This window comes from Lonchura striata, chromosome 1A (assembly GCF_050655825.1).
Source record: "Lonchura striata isolate lonStrDom1 chromosome 1A, ASM5065582v1, whole genome shotgun sequence".
NCBI classification, from domain to species: domain Eukaryota; kingdom Metazoa; phylum Chordata; class Aves; order Passeriformes; family Estrildidae; genus Lonchura; species Lonchura striata.
This window is the reverse complement of record NC_140741.1, coordinates 8,585,740-8,603,367: the sequence shown is the minus strand read 5'-3', so window position 1 is coordinate 8,603,367 and position 17,628 is coordinate 8,585,740. Positions and strand designations below refer to the sequence as shown.

Genomic DNA, 17,628 nt, shown 5'->3' with positions numbered 1-17,628 from the left:
ACTCTTCCTACCACCATGGAGTATCTTCCCATTCTCATTCCCTAGACTGAAAGATTCAGGCTGACAAGGAAGTGAATTTAGATTCCATATAAATTACAAACTTGACAACCTTGGAAGTAAACATCTAGCCACACACAAGAGGCGTAGACATGGAAACAGAAGCTGGGACAGTGAGAGATGTCCCTGCCCATGGCAAGTGGTTGGAATGAGGTGATCTTTAAGGTACCTTCCAGATCAAAACATTCTATCATTTTCTTGGAATATCTTTTGCATCTCATTCCCCCCTCTCTGGGGAAGCTGGGCTGGAATGCTGCTGCTTCCCCTTTGGCAGGAAGGGGCGAATCTCTTTCAGGCATCCTTTTTATATTTTGAAAAATGTTTGCCAAATAATTACTGAAGCTGCTTTAAAAAAATTTAAAGTCTTAACATAAAACTCTTCCCAGTATTTCAATGGCCATGCAATTAATTTTTTTGGGAAAAAAAGAAAATAAAATAAAGACTATTATTCTGTCCTGGATAGTTTGAAAGAAGACCACTAGGCCTCATCCCTGGCAGTGTTCAAGACTAGGCTGGAAGGGGCTCTGTGCAACCTTTTCTAGTGGAGGGTCTAAGGTCTTCCCAGCCAGGCCGTACCTTGATTCCCAGATGTGCCAAACTCTTCCAGCAGGCTCCGGGCGCAGCTGCTGGCGGAGCCGGCAGGGGCCGCGCGCGGGCCGCGGTGCCGGAGCGGATCCCGCTCCCCGCATCCCGGAGCGGATCCCGCTCCCCACATCCCGGAGCGGATCCCGCTCCCCGCATCCCGGACGGATCCCGCTCCCCGCATCCCGGAGCGGATCCCGTTCCCCGCATTCCAGAGCGCTGCAGTCGGCACTGGCGCCTGACTGTTGCTCTTGCAACAAGAAATAGCAACAGCCCGTGGCTGTTAAAATGGCAGGTTATCTATGTTCTCTTTTCCATCGGGTTTTGTTCCTTCTCTTCCTTCACTAGACTGTTGAAGCTTGAGCTGCTGGGATGGATTCTCCTCCGCAACCACCCTCTGTTCGGCAGAAGATGCCCGCATAAAATACCGCACCTTTCCTGGAGGGCTCCTCTCTGGACTAAGAGAGCCTCAACTGAGAGTGAAGCCCGTGTTTTACGGCTTCTTTAACCTAACGTCTCAGAGTAATGGCCAACACAGACATGCAGAACTGCTGGAGTTGTGGATAGGTAACACAAGGAGGCAAAGATTTACTTGTCGTCATTCCTAGGAGATGCTCATTTAAGAATAATTATGTACATTTTACTCGAAATGTTTTGGTTTTTTTTTCCCCTCCAGACGGGAAAATGAGACATTTTCTCCGCACATCCAAGGCGGGAACACGATGTGATTCTTGAACTCGATGGTCCTGATGAGTCCCTTCCAACTCAGCATATTCTGTGATTCTAAGAACATGGAAAACCTACGGAAAGATATTCCAGGTCATCTCACTTTGGATTGGGCATTGACTGCAGCACTCAGAAGTTAACTACACAGCTAATAAAAGAATGTGCAGCAATTAATTTTTAATGGTCGTTTCCTGGGTGTGGCAAGTGGTTTTGTCACTTTAAATTCTTATGCAAATAAAATCAGGCTAATCTTCTTAAATAGGTAGCTGTAGCTGTGTCAGCCTATTCTGAGCTGGCAGGAGTGCTGCATAATACTTGGAATTCTCTAAATTGTTCATGTCAGTGGGATATCAACTATCAGCACAATAATAATGATAATAGGCATGTGTTTGCTTGCATAGAAGTTATTGCATAATTAAAAGCCTCATTAAGGGTTTTCAGTACCTCAGAAGAATGCCCCTAACTTTCTGGTTGTTTTCATCCTATTAATACTAACATCACACAAGCCACTCCCCAGACAACTTGTTTTAATCACTGGTTAGCTGGGAAATTCAGATGCAGCAACATATCTGAAATTAATTAACAGTGCAATTATGGCCAAAGTGCTTTCATTAGAAGGGAGAAGTGCCTGCTTACGAGACTGCCATCTCTCCAAAGTGATGCTCTTGCATTCTGGCTTTCTTGGATGGTGTGACCCTGCCCTAATCTAATTCCAGTCAAACCACATAAGTGGTATGGGAACAGTAATTGTTAAATATAAACTTTCTAGTATTTTCAATTCCACTAAAAAAAGTAAACAGTATCAACACTGCCCCACCCCAGCAACACAGGAAACTAAATGACAGTGCTGTTGTACACAGGAAAGGTCACCCACATCCACAACTCCAGGGCATCACAATCAAAAGCATCCTGCAGGCTGACAAGTACCAGGGAGCATCCATATCCCAGTACTCATCACAAAATGCCCCATCACCCAAAACAATCTGAAAACTTGCTTCTCCACAGGGAAAGAACCAAGAGAGAGTTCTAGCATGCCCAGATTTCCAAATTGCACACTTACAGGGATTCTCTGTTAGGTGAAGACGCCCATACCACAGGGCAATCTGAAGGATGCTGAGAGTGCTGAGGATGCCTTGTGCTCAGGGGCCCAAAGTGGCTGCAGTCACTCTCGGAGTGACCTGAGACCTGCAGGGTTGGATCTACAATTCCACCTGTGTATCTAAAGCCTGGGTCATTAGCATTTCTTAAGATGGCAGTAGATAATCTAGGAAGCCAACCGCAACCCACACTGAGAAGCAAGGGAAACAAAAACAACACAGTCGTTCCTGCCAATGTGACCTAGGGCAAAATTCCTTCCTGACCGTAGATCTGGATTGGTTTAACCCAACTATGTGAGCCACACCTGCCCACAGGTACTTGAGAAATTTTCCAATACCACTACAAGCATAAGCATGCTTGTCCAGCCTCCCATTTTTTTTCAGCCAGGGCAGTGCCGGTACTTCAAAAGTGAAATTAAACTTTAAGGTGTGGGTGATAAATCATAGAAGACTGTTTCTTCCTAGTCCTCAGGCAGCCAGCAGAGCATGAAGTCTGTGACTGACTCTAGCTACAGTACAGAAAATGGCATCTGAGTCACCTTCAAACTCCTTTTGCTCTTCCTTATTACACGTTTGAGAATAACAACACATCAAGCCCAGCATCAACTTTGTAGGTGAAAGCAACACCAATGGCACAAAATCCTCAAAAGAGTCATCAGCACAAATACTTCTGGTAAAAAAATCTTCAACCACACAAATACTTCTGGTTAAAAATATCAGCCTACCTGTGCTTTCACCCCTCCTGCTGTGGAATGGTAGGCAATTCCATTTTTTCCTCTGAAATTAGAATGGGTCTATGGATTTTAGCATAAAAAAGTGCAAAGCAGACAAGGTAATCACAGCACTTTGTGAAAATTGGAAGGTCTGTGTTCTGCATTTTAACCCTGACAAGCTGTATTAAAAAGAAAAGAAAACTGGCTACACCTTTGTTTTTAAACTCCTGTTCTGACTAAGATAAGGTCAGGGCTGGAAGTAAGAGCAAGACTGGGGAAAGAATTATGGTTAAGGATAAAGACACCCACAACTTAAGAAGTGAGGCAAAATGAGCAGGTGCAGTTCTTTTTAGGTTACCCTGAATCCTGGTAATCTTGAATACACAAAAGAGTGACCAGCAAATAAAAATTGGATCATATTGTTATGAACAAAACAGCCTGGCTGGGACACTTGGCTCGAACTAAGTACTGACATTGAAATGTTAATTAGCTAATCGCTCCTGGGAATCACCTACACCCCCACCCAAACTAGGACTGGGATGCAAAATAAGCCAGTGGAATCATGGGAGGGGGTTTTGGGGATGAAAAACAGACCAAGATGAAAAACAGGGGCACAGTGGAGGGGGCTGTATGGGTATGCTGGTTGGGGAAAAGGGAACCCCATCCTTAGTCTGTGTTTAACCTGTCACTATAACCTGCAGAGGACCAGATTGGACTGGGCTGTGGGAAGCAGGCACAAGGAATCAGACACTCTACCTGGTGTTACCAGGAGGGCAGGAGAGGGATAGCTGCTGCTGGATCTCGGCAGCAGGCTTTGCACATTCCCCCACCCTTTGGCTACCAGTGTGCCAGGAGGAAAGGAGAGAGGACGCTCTGCTGATCAGGACTGCAGATACAGACTGGACACCTCTTCACCTCCGGCTACCAGCGTGCCACGGAGACTCCAGGGACAGACTCTGCACGCCTTCACGCCCTTCAGCTACCGGAAGAAGCTACAAACACCCCCCTGCCGAGCTGACTTTTTAATAAAGAGCTGAACACTAATAAAGCCATAAAACCTGTTCATTTCAATATTATTTATGAAGCCATAATTTTCACATCTTGCAAACCTGATTGTGTGTTGCAGCAACAGGCAAGAAATCAACCTGATCAGTGCAAAGTGGGCTGGGGACCAGCTTCACCTTGACTGTTACAAGCAAGGTGTGAGGTGTTTGGCCCCACTTCCACCCTGGGCATAGACTTGCTGCAGGAACTCTGTCAAATCCCTTGTCCAGGCTTCTGCTTCCCCCTCACCTTTGGTCTGGTGTTATTTAGTCTGAAAGCCTGGGAACAGGCACCTTTTTTCAATACAGTGTTTTCTTCAGTGCCTGGCATGACAGAGGCTGATTTCACAAGACTTTCCATCCTACAGAAAAGAGACAAAAGCTGCACTAAAGGAATGTCGTTTACACTCTGATTACCTGTAACACCGTGGTTCAGCAATAAAAAAAAAAAAGCGGCCAAACTCATGTGCCAGGCAAGAAAGGGGATGGACTCTACATCACCTAGGAAAATGTTAAATCCTCTGCCCTCCCTTTATCCCAGTTTCCATGGCTTGGACAATCAGAACGTGCAATTTCCTCACTTTTAGACACATGGCTGTGCCAGTTCAGCAAGCCTGGTTTTGCACCTGATTCCCTCAGATTTATTTAAAGGCAAAATCCTACAAGAACTGTTATGTCAGAATCCTCCTACTCATCAACCTGGCCAGGGAAGAGTTTTTCACCCAGAATACCTAGGACTGCAATATGCATCCCTAAGGCTTTGTCTTCAAGCCTGTGCTCAGTCTCAGCAGAAATCCTGGGAGCTCAGGAATGGTTTCCTCAGGCACTGTCAGTGGGCCTGGGGTGAAAAATAAAGTCCAGGTGCCTCTGTAGGAAGGAACCACCAGATATTCCCAAAGGAACACTGGTCTGAAATGACATTTCATGGGGGGCCTCAAATGCCGATGTCCAGTGGTATTGTGGAGATGTTCCTGACAATGACAGGGAAAGAGTAAAAGGATTTTTAAAGTGATTTCGCAGCTAAATCTATCTGTAGTTTCTTAAGAGACAAAAGGTATTTCCCACGTCAAAATTCGCCTTAGGTACATTTCAAAGGTCCACCCTAACAGAGGAAAGCACAGATAGGGGTCATCATTGCTCCATCCTGTAACCTCAGCAACAACACCAGAAGACAGACCCAGTAATGTCAACAGACCCAACTTGGAGCTGACAGGGCTACTCTGTTGAAAGCAATAGAGTTATTTCCATGTAAGTGAGAGGAGAAACTAGGCAGTGTTTTGTCCTGTGGAGCTGAGGCACCACCACCACCACCACTGTTGTCTCCTGCTTTTTCTGCAGGACCACAGGTGACATTGCAGTGACAACAGCTGAAATGGAACCCAAATACTTAGATTTGACAGCAGAATGTAATATGTCTGAAAGAAGCCTCCAGCAACTCAGTCTTTCAGGCACTGCAGGAGTAACAAGCCATGGAGGCAGTGCCTTAACATACCAAGATGTTTCTGAGATAATGCCTTCTGAGAAAGAGATCAAATGAGAATCTGTTTTGCACGGCTGTGTTTTGCCCCACTGCCTCCAGAATTGTGCAGCTCTTTCTTCTTTGTTTTTGCTCCTGATTGTACCAAGAGTGTCTTGCATCAGGTGCTTCTTAGAAGCCCTTTCAATAGGAGCAGGATAATTGAGGCATCAAATTGCATCCTGTGGGAGTTCCAGGATTAGGCCATAGAGCAGGTCATGTTATATGTTTGAAAGGACAAAGAACATTTTATCTTTTGTCTGTTCATTTAGCTATGAAATGGTAAATTTTGAAATACCTATAATTTGCCTTAATATTGTTCTCCTAGACTGCCACAACCCAAGTGGTTTTTGCTAGGATGGTATATTATACTCATCATCTCCCGATTCAACAAATCGAATCACAGAGTGGTTTGGGTTGAAGGGGACCTCAAAAATCATCTCTTTCCAACCTCCTGTCGTGGGCAGGGATACCTTCCACTAGACCAGGTTGCTCAGAGCCCACTCCAACCAGTGTCTTGGACACCTGCATGGGAGAAGGAACCTGGCATGAGGGACTAAACATCAGGGATTCAGTATCTGCCCTTTTCAAATTCTAGGCCTGAATACTCAGTGGGTTGGCTCTGGACTTCACTCTTTCCTTTGCACACAATTCAAAGCAGAAAAACCACGATCCCTTTGGACCACTAAAGGACTGCCCTGAAGAATTTCTCTTTTCCTCTTTTGCAGCAAGTTAGGCTTCTGCCTTTCACTCTGCCAGACCAGAGTCTGGTGGATGGTTATGGTAATTTTTGTGGCTGGTGAAATATCCTATGGAAGAATTCTTGTACTGTTGCTATTATTTATTATTTGCTGAGTGTTGGAAACATGCTTCCATGCCAAAAAGGAGACTTTAGGCAGGGAAATTTATTTATCTACATGTGCACGTGTACATGAATATACCCTCACTTCTGCTTCTTGATCCTTCTGGACTTGAGAGCCACAGCCTGAAAGCTCTGGGGCAGCTCCCTTTAAATGCAAACTGGAGTCCAATATGAGCATGAAAAATACAAGCTGCACATTAGCCTCTATTGTTTATTTTGATATTGAGGAACATTTATCTTAGCCTTTCCCTAAACATCCTCAGCAGTCTTCCGCTGAAGTGGGAAGAGCAGCACAAGGAATACCACAAATACCAAGGTAATGTTATCTGTTTTTTCTACAGCAAACTTGGCGGACTTTGAAAGGATACCCACTGTGGCAAATTCAAGGCTTCAATAAAACCTTTTGATAATGAAAATAAGGAATGTCAGATATCAATAATGAGGCCAGATTCTGTGTTTTGTGGTGGCCTTTTCAGACTGAGGCAGAAAAGGATCCATTCAGCTTTGCAGCAATGGAGTGTGGAGAGAAGCTCAGGGATGTGCCCTCCCCTAAAGCATCTGGAACAAGGGACTCACCAGGGAGATATGGAGATGTGCTGGGGACACATAGCTCCAGCTGGTAAAACAGACAGAAGGCTGGGTCAAACTGGCCTAGGGAGGCATCAATAAGCATTCAAGGACAGGTTGGATGGGGCTCTGAGCAACCTGGGATAGTAGAAGGTATCCCTGTCCATGGCAGGGAGTTAGAATGAGATGATCTTTAAGGATCCTTCCAACCCAAACTATTCTATGAATTAGGAGGAATATTTTCTTTTTGCATATCTTTGGACCTCAACCAACCCAATAATTTTTCAACTGAACCATACCTGGACAACAGACTGTATGGAAAATCTGGCCATTGAACTGGTAATTAAACATTTCAAAGAACTTTTAACTTTGATCATTCTGCCATTTACTGTTATGATAGGGCTGCTTGTGAACACTTGCTCCCTCCTCTTTGGGCAAACAGAAGCATATGAAACATGTTATCAAAACACAGACTATTTAGGCCAGAAGAATGAGGAAAATATTATGATGATGATGAGACATATTTGCCTGCTGAGTAGCATCAGTGTTTAAAGACGCTGTATTTGAAGCACCAAGGACTTTAACATTTAAAACCCTAGATCCCTCACATGGGTGGTCATGCCATATGCTCTAGCAAATTTTCCTCTCCCTGAATGTGCAATGTAGGCAGCTCTGAGGAAGAAACCTCTATCTCTGTTTCCTTTTGTAGGACTTTGTATCCACGCTGGAAGTAGGCTCTGTTTGTGTTGGCTGCAGATAAAGCAGTCCCTTTGCATCCATTGGCGTGTTTGTTTTCACCTCTACCTATGCATGGGTACCATAGCAAATGTTTCCAAACAGCAGATTAATCAGAAAGCACGAGGTGCAGCTGCAGACAGACTGTGGTTTCTTCTCTCTCTTTGAGGCAGAGAGCATTTGTAACCACTTTCCTGTCTTCACAGAGCTGCTGATGATCGCATCTTCTTGGAATTTGCTGCTTTGTGCTGGCACACAGCGACAGCAGAACCACGGCGGCCGCCGGGGACTTGCTGATTGTCTCTCTTCTCCTGGGGCTTGCCACGGTCACTCCAGTTCCTGCTTCCAGAGAAGGAGAGCCTGCAAGGGGGGCGTGTGATCTGGCTCCAACTAAACTCACGGAGGAGAGCAAAGTCGGGGTGGAAGGAAATGGAAGTGAAAAGGGATTAACTCCACTGGAGGAGGTGAAACCCTACAAGGTGCTGAAACCTGCATGGGCGACAGAGCAGGTGTGGGATATTTAGTCGTTACCTCTCCACATCAAAGCTCCTGAGAAAAAACCGCAGCATTCTGGAAAAAGGGAGGGCAATTCACCAGTGTGACAGTGCCTCTCCTAGGGAAAGCCGGCAATTCTAACGAAAGGCAGCTGGATCAGGGCATGGGGGACTGAATGCAGCTTAGGGAAGATGTCCTGGCATTGAACTTCTGATGAAATCTTTGTGTGGCCTCACAGGTCCATGGCCCCCTGACCTCTCCCTGCACAGGGGTTGATTGTGGGCTCAGACAGAAGCAGCAGCAGCAGCAGAACACTCATGTAAAGTTTGCCTCTTGCCACCAGCACAGTGGGTCGGGTCTCAGCTGGGATGAGTCCTCCTCTCCTGGTGGGAGACGTTTCCCACTTCTCCAGGTGAGGATTTAGCTCACCTCCTGGTATCCATTTGGTAAAGCCACCTAGCCAGTATTTGGAAAAGAATACTCAGAGGAATTTCCACTTTTCTGATTAAATCTCTCTGCCTGTAATCTGTCTGTCTCGCTAATGTTGCCTGCCAAGATGTATCTCTCCATCACTCTATCTAAAGCTGAAAGCTGGTCATCCTTTTCTCCCTGCCCAGTTTAGTTATATCCAGTCAGGAACATGTGTGCTTGCCCTAGTGCTGCTCCCTGTTGGGAAGCTGTAGACTGTTGATACTCAGAGCAGAAAGGAGGAGGTTGGACCCTGTGGACCACCTTTTGCAGCTCCTCCTGCCCAGGCTGCCTGTGTGACCTCCTTGCAGGCTCTGCCATGACTTGTGAAACCCACAGTCTCTGAAGAGCAGCAGCTTGAAGGAGGGAAGTGGCTGTTCAGTTTTGCCCAGGCCTGCTCAGGCTTTAAAGTATGTTTTGCTTGTTTGCAGTCTATTTAAGCACATACAGCAGGGTGGGTGCCAGCCTCCTGTGCTCCATCAGCTGTTTTGGCCTGATGCTTCCAGGGAGGGAATGCTGGAAATGATGTGGGTCTCTCCATCTTTCTGGCTGACAACATCCCCTCCCCTGCACCAGCATCCTTGCTTGAAAAGCTGTGTGGGAGTCAGATCTGGGACCCAATCCACTGACAGATAAACCTGGGGTAGTAAATTATTTGTTTTCAGCCAGGTTAGTTCCCCCATTCCCCTGACCCTGTCACAGTCTGAGATCCCATGGAGCTACAGCACAGTGGGCAAAAGCAGCCAGAGCAAAGGAAAGAAGTAGTGCCATCACTTTCAATAGCTTCTCAGCTAAAAGTCATTTTATCTCAGCTGAGAGAACTACATCCTTGCTATTGCCTTCACTCTGAATGTCCTGAGTCCTGAATCCTACTGCCACTTTCCATGCAGTCCCATCTGTCCTCTCCTATCCAGCTGTGCTTGACACAGGATTCAAGAATGCAATCACTCTCATCCAGGTCTGGATTTTCTGCCTCCTCACCTCAGACCTTCTGATGTGCGCTTCTCAGCCTGTGAATTGCTCTCTGAGGGTTGATTATCACCACAGATGACACAACTAATTGAAGCTGCACTGGCCGAATCTTCTACTAAAACCATCCCATCCTTTCCAAATAAGAGAATACTTAGTCCTACTGCACAAAGCAGGAGGACAGTGTGAGCAATTAATGCCAAGAAACAAAGCAGGAGGGAAAGATTAAAAAAAATCTGATCCAAACCCCAGGATATTGGGCTGAACACAGATCTGTTGCAAAAACAGTATCTGTGTTTCCATCAAAATCCAGGGATGACACATATTACTGAGAAGGACAATGGGGAAATCAAGATGTAGCCCTAAACAGCACTTGGGAACTCCCTCCTGGAGGAAAAGGGGAGGCAGAAATAGGGGGAAAATTATTCTCATGCTTCAAGAATTTTTTCTGGATTCCTTGGGGTGTGTCAGGCTCACAGCATGCCAGCAACTGGAAAGTGCACACTCTGAGTGCTCTCCTTTGCCATCACCTCCCATTGCTAATTGGACAAATAAAGGACCTTCACTTCATCTGACTCACTCTGTAGTGCTATTGGAATAGCCCTCTTGAATTGTAAAGTCACAAAGGGCTCTCAGCCTGGGGAAAAAGGGTGTTGCCCACTAGATCAAAACACTGGGATTTCTTTATAGAGGATTACCTTTAGGTCTTGAGAACAGGCATGACTGAAGGAGGAATTCACTGTTCTTCCTCTTTTTATTCAATTTCAGCCTTAATTCAGAATGATGGCAATGTGTCTGCCTGACTTAGGTGCAGAATCCAAGTCTGGATACCCACAGAAAATGCTCAAATTGGCTGCCTACTGGCATTGGAAAACTTGAGATTTTTGTTAGTACACATGATTTCTAGCACAAGCAGCAAAAGCAAATTGAAAAAAAAACCCACAACCAAAACCACATTTAGTTCAAGAGCTAAACAGATAAATAAAGAGCAGATTAAAAGTAAAAAATGTGCCAGGTCAAAATATCAGACAGATCTATGTCCTTTGCACATCAAAGACTGCAATACCCTGAAAGGCAACAGCCACTCCAATTCTATTTAACCTCAGTAGTGAGGAGAGGAATTCAGATGTGACTCATGCAGGTGAGTTAAACCACAAACCAAGAGCTGTTCCACATTTGGAATAAAGTGATTAGTAAAGATCCAAGTGCTGGAGGAGGGGCACACAGACCCCACAGGGGTTTCAGATGTGGGTGCTGGTTCTTTTTGAAGTCCACGATCACTTGGAGCAGTGACAAGAGGCTGGGAGCACTGAAGAGCTTCCTGATTGCATTCTTGAATCCTCCTAAAAAGACCCGCCTTCTCAGGATTGCTATAATCTATAGCCAGAGCACAGGAGGTAGAACTAAAGGATGCTAAAGGATGCTCAGGACAGATAAAGAGAGGAATTTCAGTTGAGGAATTTATAAACAGAGAGCTGAGAAACTGTTAAGCATCAAGCAGAATCAGACTGAGCTCCTCCACACTGCCTGTGTGTGAGCAGGTGGCTCTCAGGGTCACCACTCTCATTAGGAAGTGCTTGGCACCCTCTGTGTCTGTCCTCCCATGCACACCTTCGAGTTTAGGGAAGAGGGAGACCTCATGCTAACACAGGCTCAATCCCACCAGACCACGGCACTTCTGCCAACCCCAGCCCCAACACTGCAAGAGGGACCAGGGAAATGACCAGGCAGCCGAACCTGGGGCTGTGGTGTGCCAAAGGGACACTGCTGGGGTGCATAATGGGCTGCACATGTGTTGTCTGCTTTGTGTGTTGTGCGAGTGGGCATGAGCCTTCATGGCTTTGAAAGACTTTTTTCTGCTTTGGCCAGCATGGGAAGGCTGCCTCCCACTGCTCACCACAGCCTCTCCCTCCTCCCTGGCCGCTGCAAACCTTTCAGCTGCATCCATCGAACCCATGCGTATATTAAAGCTGTTAAATTGATGGGCTGAGTAAATAGGATTAGCTCTGTGTGCCCAAGGGGGAGGCCGCTGCTTGCACAGACTGATAGGGAGACGGGGGGGGGGGGGGGGGGGGGGGAAGGCTGAGGAGGAGAGGGTTGCTTTCAAGCCGACAAGAATATGCTATCTGGGAGGTACACGGATAGCTTCCAATCTGCCCCTGATTGGATTAGACATGCTCCTAAATGCGAAGTGCCTATACAAGTCTGGGGCTTAGCTGGTGCCGGGCTGCTGAGAACCTGCTGAGGTGCTCCCCAAGGATTGCTGCCACCCCGGCGGGCCCTGGAGACGTCTGACTGTCAGGGGGCAGAAAGCCCCTGCTGCTGGGCCCTGTCTCGCCCACCGTCCCAGGCGTCGGGTCTTTAACCCGCTCCCGTGAAAGCTGAGATCCTTTGCCTCCATCTGTTCACATGCGATGGCTTTACAATTCCCCTCTAACCTACCAAAGGGAAGCGTGAAGTGAACTCTCGCTGCCTGGTGGAAGGATATCTCTCCCTCCCGCCATCTCCCCCCCCCCTCTTTTTTCTCTTCCAGATGAAGAATTTGAATGTCTTCATGGTCTGTTTAAAATATAAAGTGAGTTCTTGACACATTTTTTGAAGCTGTGCTTGTCTGGGCATTGATTATTGTCACCAACAGCGATGTGAGCCACATGCTTTCCTTTTTCCCCACGCTTTGATAATATTTCCAAGAACTTTGGCTGCTTTTTTGCAAAGTTAGTTCCAGAACCAAAATACTAATAAAGAAGTTTACACCTAGCCTGTTATGTAGGATAGCAGAGAATGGCAGTGGCTTAGTTAGACCTTCCTTAGGTTTATAGAATAATAGCTCTAAATATTTTTAATGGGAACAGAAAAAATCTGAGGAAAAATATCGTAGATGCTGAACAGAGGAAAACTGTACAACTATGATAACTGTGGTTTATTCCATGAATAAACCTTTACTTATTTTCTAGTCACAGGGAAAATATTGGGGAGGGAAATCTTTGTTTAACACCTATTTTGATAGTAGTTAGGCAGCACTCTGATGTCCATGTGCTCACTCTAAATTAAACATTGCCTTGATTTGGAAACAGATGTTTGCCCTGATATATACCTGCCGAGGTAAAAGTTATATATCTTTATTTTCTTTTTTTTCCCTACTTTTGTTTATTCTGGCTGTAGATAACAGTAACTCACCTGCGAGGTCTAAGCTGCAACAATAATTTAGATTAATATAAACAGCTGAGAAAAATACAGGAAGGACCATGAGTTCTGTAGTCTGATGCAAAAATTATTCCTGTTTTAGCCAGAGAGATAAAAGGGGAAAAGGAAGTGATTTCACTTCAAGAAGTGAGTTGTAGAGCCAGGATTCAGGTCCTGGTGCTGGTACTGACTCCTAAACTGCTGTTCTTGTTATTTTTCCTGGTAAAGGAGGTAAAAGTGTGAGGCAGGAATAGAGCAACGGAAACATCCAGAATGGAATTGCAGCACTTATCTCTCCAGGAAAGGTCTAGGCTTCCTTATCTTCACCCAAAAGCTGACTGAGAAATACATCTAAGCTTCAGGAAGACATTTATGTCAGAATACCCAGCTATGAATACAGCTGTGATACACCACACAGATACTCTTAGTAAATGATATCATAAATAGAATGCAAGAACATCCATCAGTGTTAGACACCCTGTTTTCCCCCAGCCCAGCCCACATGAACACCTGAGAACATGAATTATCTCCCCATTAATTTTAGAGTTGTGGTGACAATGTTTGGTTGTGCTGCTTTCCCATTAGGCTTGGAGTATCTTGAGTGGGCCTGATTGCATTACCTTGTGTTGGAAATTGAATTGCTGTGTCCAGTGCCCTTGAACTACTGTGTAAATCAAAATTTCTGTCTAGCAGGCAATGGCATCCTTCACCTTCCTCTGGAATAACTGGATATTAACAAACACTCTTCATAGGAGATGAAATTCCCCTTCCTTCCCATCTTTGTAGCAGGTTTCATTTTAACTGATAAGTTAATACAAGTGAGCGCAGCAAATTGATGCTTTCTGTGTAAATGTGTATTCCTCAGCACTCCCCCCTCCCTGGCCAGCATCAGACTTGTCCAGATCTCTGTGTGGATGTGGCTGTTCCTCTGTGGCCATCCATTCTTCCTTATCTGTGTCACTCCTCTCAGTCCCTCCCCTGCAAAAGGCACATTACTCGACAGCAGGCAGAGGTGCATGTCTGCTCAATGGGATGTTTGCTTACCTCCGTGTGTTCCTGACACCATCTAACTTTAAGGCTCCCTGCTGAAACCACTGAATGCTCTGCTAGCTCCAAGTCAACCTTCTGACTCCACCCAGCTTCTTCTGTTTTAGCAGTATTCCCATTTATTTGCTTGAATAGCACCAAAAGGACCTTGAAGTTCCCCTGAGTTGACTCCATTTTTCTTCCTTTTCTGGCCTCATTAAAGCTGTTCTTGATTTTATCACTTCTTCCTGCACTCCTGCACTTGAATGTTGTGTAATTATATCAGATAACCTATTCAAACAAAGGAAGGGGAAATTAGAGATGGAAAGGCTTCTTTAGATTGAGGAGACAAGCCCCACTCCCTTGGGAAGAGGGCAGGAAAGGACCATGCACTCCTCACTCACCCAAATGACATGGGGTTCATGTCTCCCTTGAGATCCAGCAAAACTTTCAGACTTCAGTGCTAGGATCCTTTCCTTAACAGTCCCACTGCTTTAATTCCTTGGCCCACACCTAGTTTTGCCTTTCACCATTCAAATAGTTTCTAAAAGGTTCTTTTTTCACATTTTGTGGTTAAGAAAAGTGACAGAGTAGGGTTAAATGATGGCTGTAGATACTTGAGACAGATATGGATTTCTTGGACACTTAAATTTGCTCATTGAAATCCCAGAAAACATGTCCCAAACTCACCAAGCACCATCTTAATTAAACATCTTAATTAGCCTTTCTGCCCCCATGCCTTTAGTGTGGCTGCACCCCAAACTGTAGTTCATAGGCAGCTGACATAGGGCTCGCCCTATGCACAAAAGTCACTGGCTTGCTGAGCTGGTTTTCAGGCTTCCTGCCATGAATTTGGGGAGGTTTAGCATTTAAGCAGCCATGTCTGCTCTTTACTCAGCCACACTGAGGTGACATTAGGACATGGCACTGCTCTCCACCAGTTGGCTGCAAGGTCCAGCACAGCCTGGTTGAGTGCCCCCTGATTGTTGAGTCACCCTTGGCTTGCTGTGTGGATCCCTGCCAGAGCCACCTGAACTGCTCCTGCTCTCCTGGCCAGGCACTGCTGCCTCCTGCTCCTCAGCCTTCACATTCCACTGCTGCTGCAAGCACGTGAACAATGCATAGCATCTCGGGTTGTTCCCACCCAGCCTCCCTGCTTTTACTGGAAATGAAAGTCTTTCCAGGAGGAAGGAATCCCTTGAGATCCAAGCAGAGGTTCCCTCAGCTGGCTGCTAAGAATAAAAGATCTGAGAGCTATTTCCATTCTTGGCTACGCAACAGAAAGCAAGTCACTTAACCTTTCCATGCCTTATTTTCCCTCCGAAGGTACTGAGACGTAGGATCCCAATTTTTTGGGGAAATGCTGTGCTGTAATACCAAGGCAGGACTTCAGATGCCTCTGAAGGCTGCAACTGATTCCTACATAAGCTGGCTGCCATCCTATGGGCTATGAAAGATCCATGTGAGGGATGGAGCTGCTCTGCTGAGAGGAAAGGCTGAGAGGATTTGGGTTGTTCAGCCTGGATAGGACAAGGCTTTGGGGTGACCTCATTGTGGCCTTCAGTACCAGAAGGGAGACTACAGGAAAGATAGACTATTGACAAGGGCCTGGAGTGACAGGACAAGGGGGAATGGCAGTAGGTTTATTCTAGATATAAAAAAAGAAATTGTTCCCTGTGAGAGTGGTGAGGCCCTGGCACAGGTTGCCCAGAGCAGCTGTGGCTGCCCCATTCCTGGCAGTGTCCAAGGCCAGGTTTTACAGGACTCTGAGCAAGCTGGGATAGTGGGAGGTGTCCCTACCAATGCCAGGGGTTTGGAACTGGGCAATATTTAAGGTTACTTCCAATTCAAACCATTCTATGTTTCTATGACTCTATCTATTTTGCCCTTATCACCCTGGAGTCTCTCAGCATTGAATGCTTTCCACATTCCACCCTCGTGCTGAGTAGTTTGATTTCTGAGTATTTTCTCCCAGATGTTTGAGAATCTTTTTTTTTTTTTTTTTTTTTTTGCCAAACAGTATTTCTAGTTCCCTCTGTACAGTCTGTCTATCCCCACTGTGCTGTTGTATAATATGCCAACATTTTGATCTTCTTACTCATGTCAGCTAGCAATTCCTTGCAGGAGTTTCAGCAGCTCAATCTGTCCCTCTGTTTCCATTCTCTACCATAAGAACCTTGTAGTACTCTTTAATCCCCTCCTCACCTCTTTACAGATACAGATAAAACCAATTTTAACAGCAGTCCAACTCTGAACTCCATCAGACTACTATACACTCTCAGAACTACCCCTTGCACAGCAACTTTCAGTTCCCTCTACATATCTGACTCCCCAGCTAGGCTGAATTTACTTTTCACATTTCATTTCAAGCTCTGCATCTCCTGCATCTTTGTTCATTAATTAAGTGAACAGGCTTGGACAAGTTTATCTAAAAGGCTGAGGCTTTGAAAATTGTCCTTCGATTATGAGTTTCACATGATTTTAAAGCTCATGGGTGAGTCTTTCTTTGGGATTTGTCAAAGGATAAATAGGCCTACACAGAGTTTTCTACAGCTAGCTAAAATGCAGAGGGGCTGGTTTTATGGGTACATATTATAACTGCAAGAGGAAGCAAGACAGAGTGCTCACAGAATCACAGAATCATTTAGGCTGGAAAAGATCTCCCAATATCATTGAATACAACCTGTGACAAATCACCATTGTGTCAACCAGAGTTCTGAGTCTTGAACACCTCCAGGGATGGTGCCTCCACCATCTCCCTGAGCAGCTTGTTCCAATGCTTTCAGTGAAGAAATTTTTCCTGTTATCCAGCCTGGGCCTTCCCTGACACAGCTGGAAACCATTTCCCCTTGTCCTGTCCCTTGTTCCCCAGGAGCAGAGCCCAATCCCCATTGGCTGCACCCTGCTGTCAGGGAGTTGTGGAGACCCAGGAGGTCCCCCCTGAGCCTCCTTTTGTCCAGGCTGAGCCCCCCCCCCAGCTCCCTCAGCCACTCCTCCTATGACTGACTCTCCAGACCCTTCCCCAGCTCCATTCCCTTCTCTAGACACCTTCCAGCCCCTCAATGTCCTTGTCATGAGGGGCCCAGAATGGGAGATAGGATTTGAAATGTAGCCTCACCTGTACCCACGGCAGGGGGACAGTCACTGCCCTGGCTCTGCTGGTCACACCATTGCTGATCCAGGCCAGGTGCCACTGACGTCTTAGCCACCTGTGCACAGCTAGCTCACGTTCAGCTGCTGTTGTTGAGAAGCCTCAGGTCACTTTCATCTGAGACAGAGCTCTAGGATGGATAGCCATGGGATGGACAAGCTTTCAGTGCAACTGCACCTCCCCAGCAAATACACCCATCCATACCTTCTTCACTCCATGAGGAAGATGCAAAACTGTGTTGCCATCCCAGAGGGTGCTCTGGGGTGACAGCAGGACACATTTGCAGCTGGGTGGGATGGAAGCTCACGCTCAACCCTCTCGATAAGCCCTTCCATCCCTGCAGGAGGTGTTTCTTCTCTGCTCTGCCCCTGGACTGGAGTTACACAAAGCAGCGTCCGGCCGGCTGAGGCTGTGGCAGAGCTCGGGGAGAAGGGACGG

The 17,628-nt window shown here is 46.1% G+C and overlaps 1 long non-coding RNA gene across 1 annotated transcript in view; it reads right to left on the bottom strand.

Annotated features, from left to right (window-relative positions):
* Positions 1 to 11,918: 11,918 nt before the first annotated feature.
* Positions 11,919 to 17,628, bottom strand: part of LOC146763371 (uncharacterized) — a 38,406-nt gene continuing 32,696 nt past the window's right edge. Inside the window, exon 3 of the long non-coding RNA XR_014951882.1 lies at positions 11,919 to 14,330. This is a non-coding gene — a long non-coding RNA (uncharacterized LOC146763371). The remainder of the gene's footprint in view (positions 14,331 to 17,628) is intronic.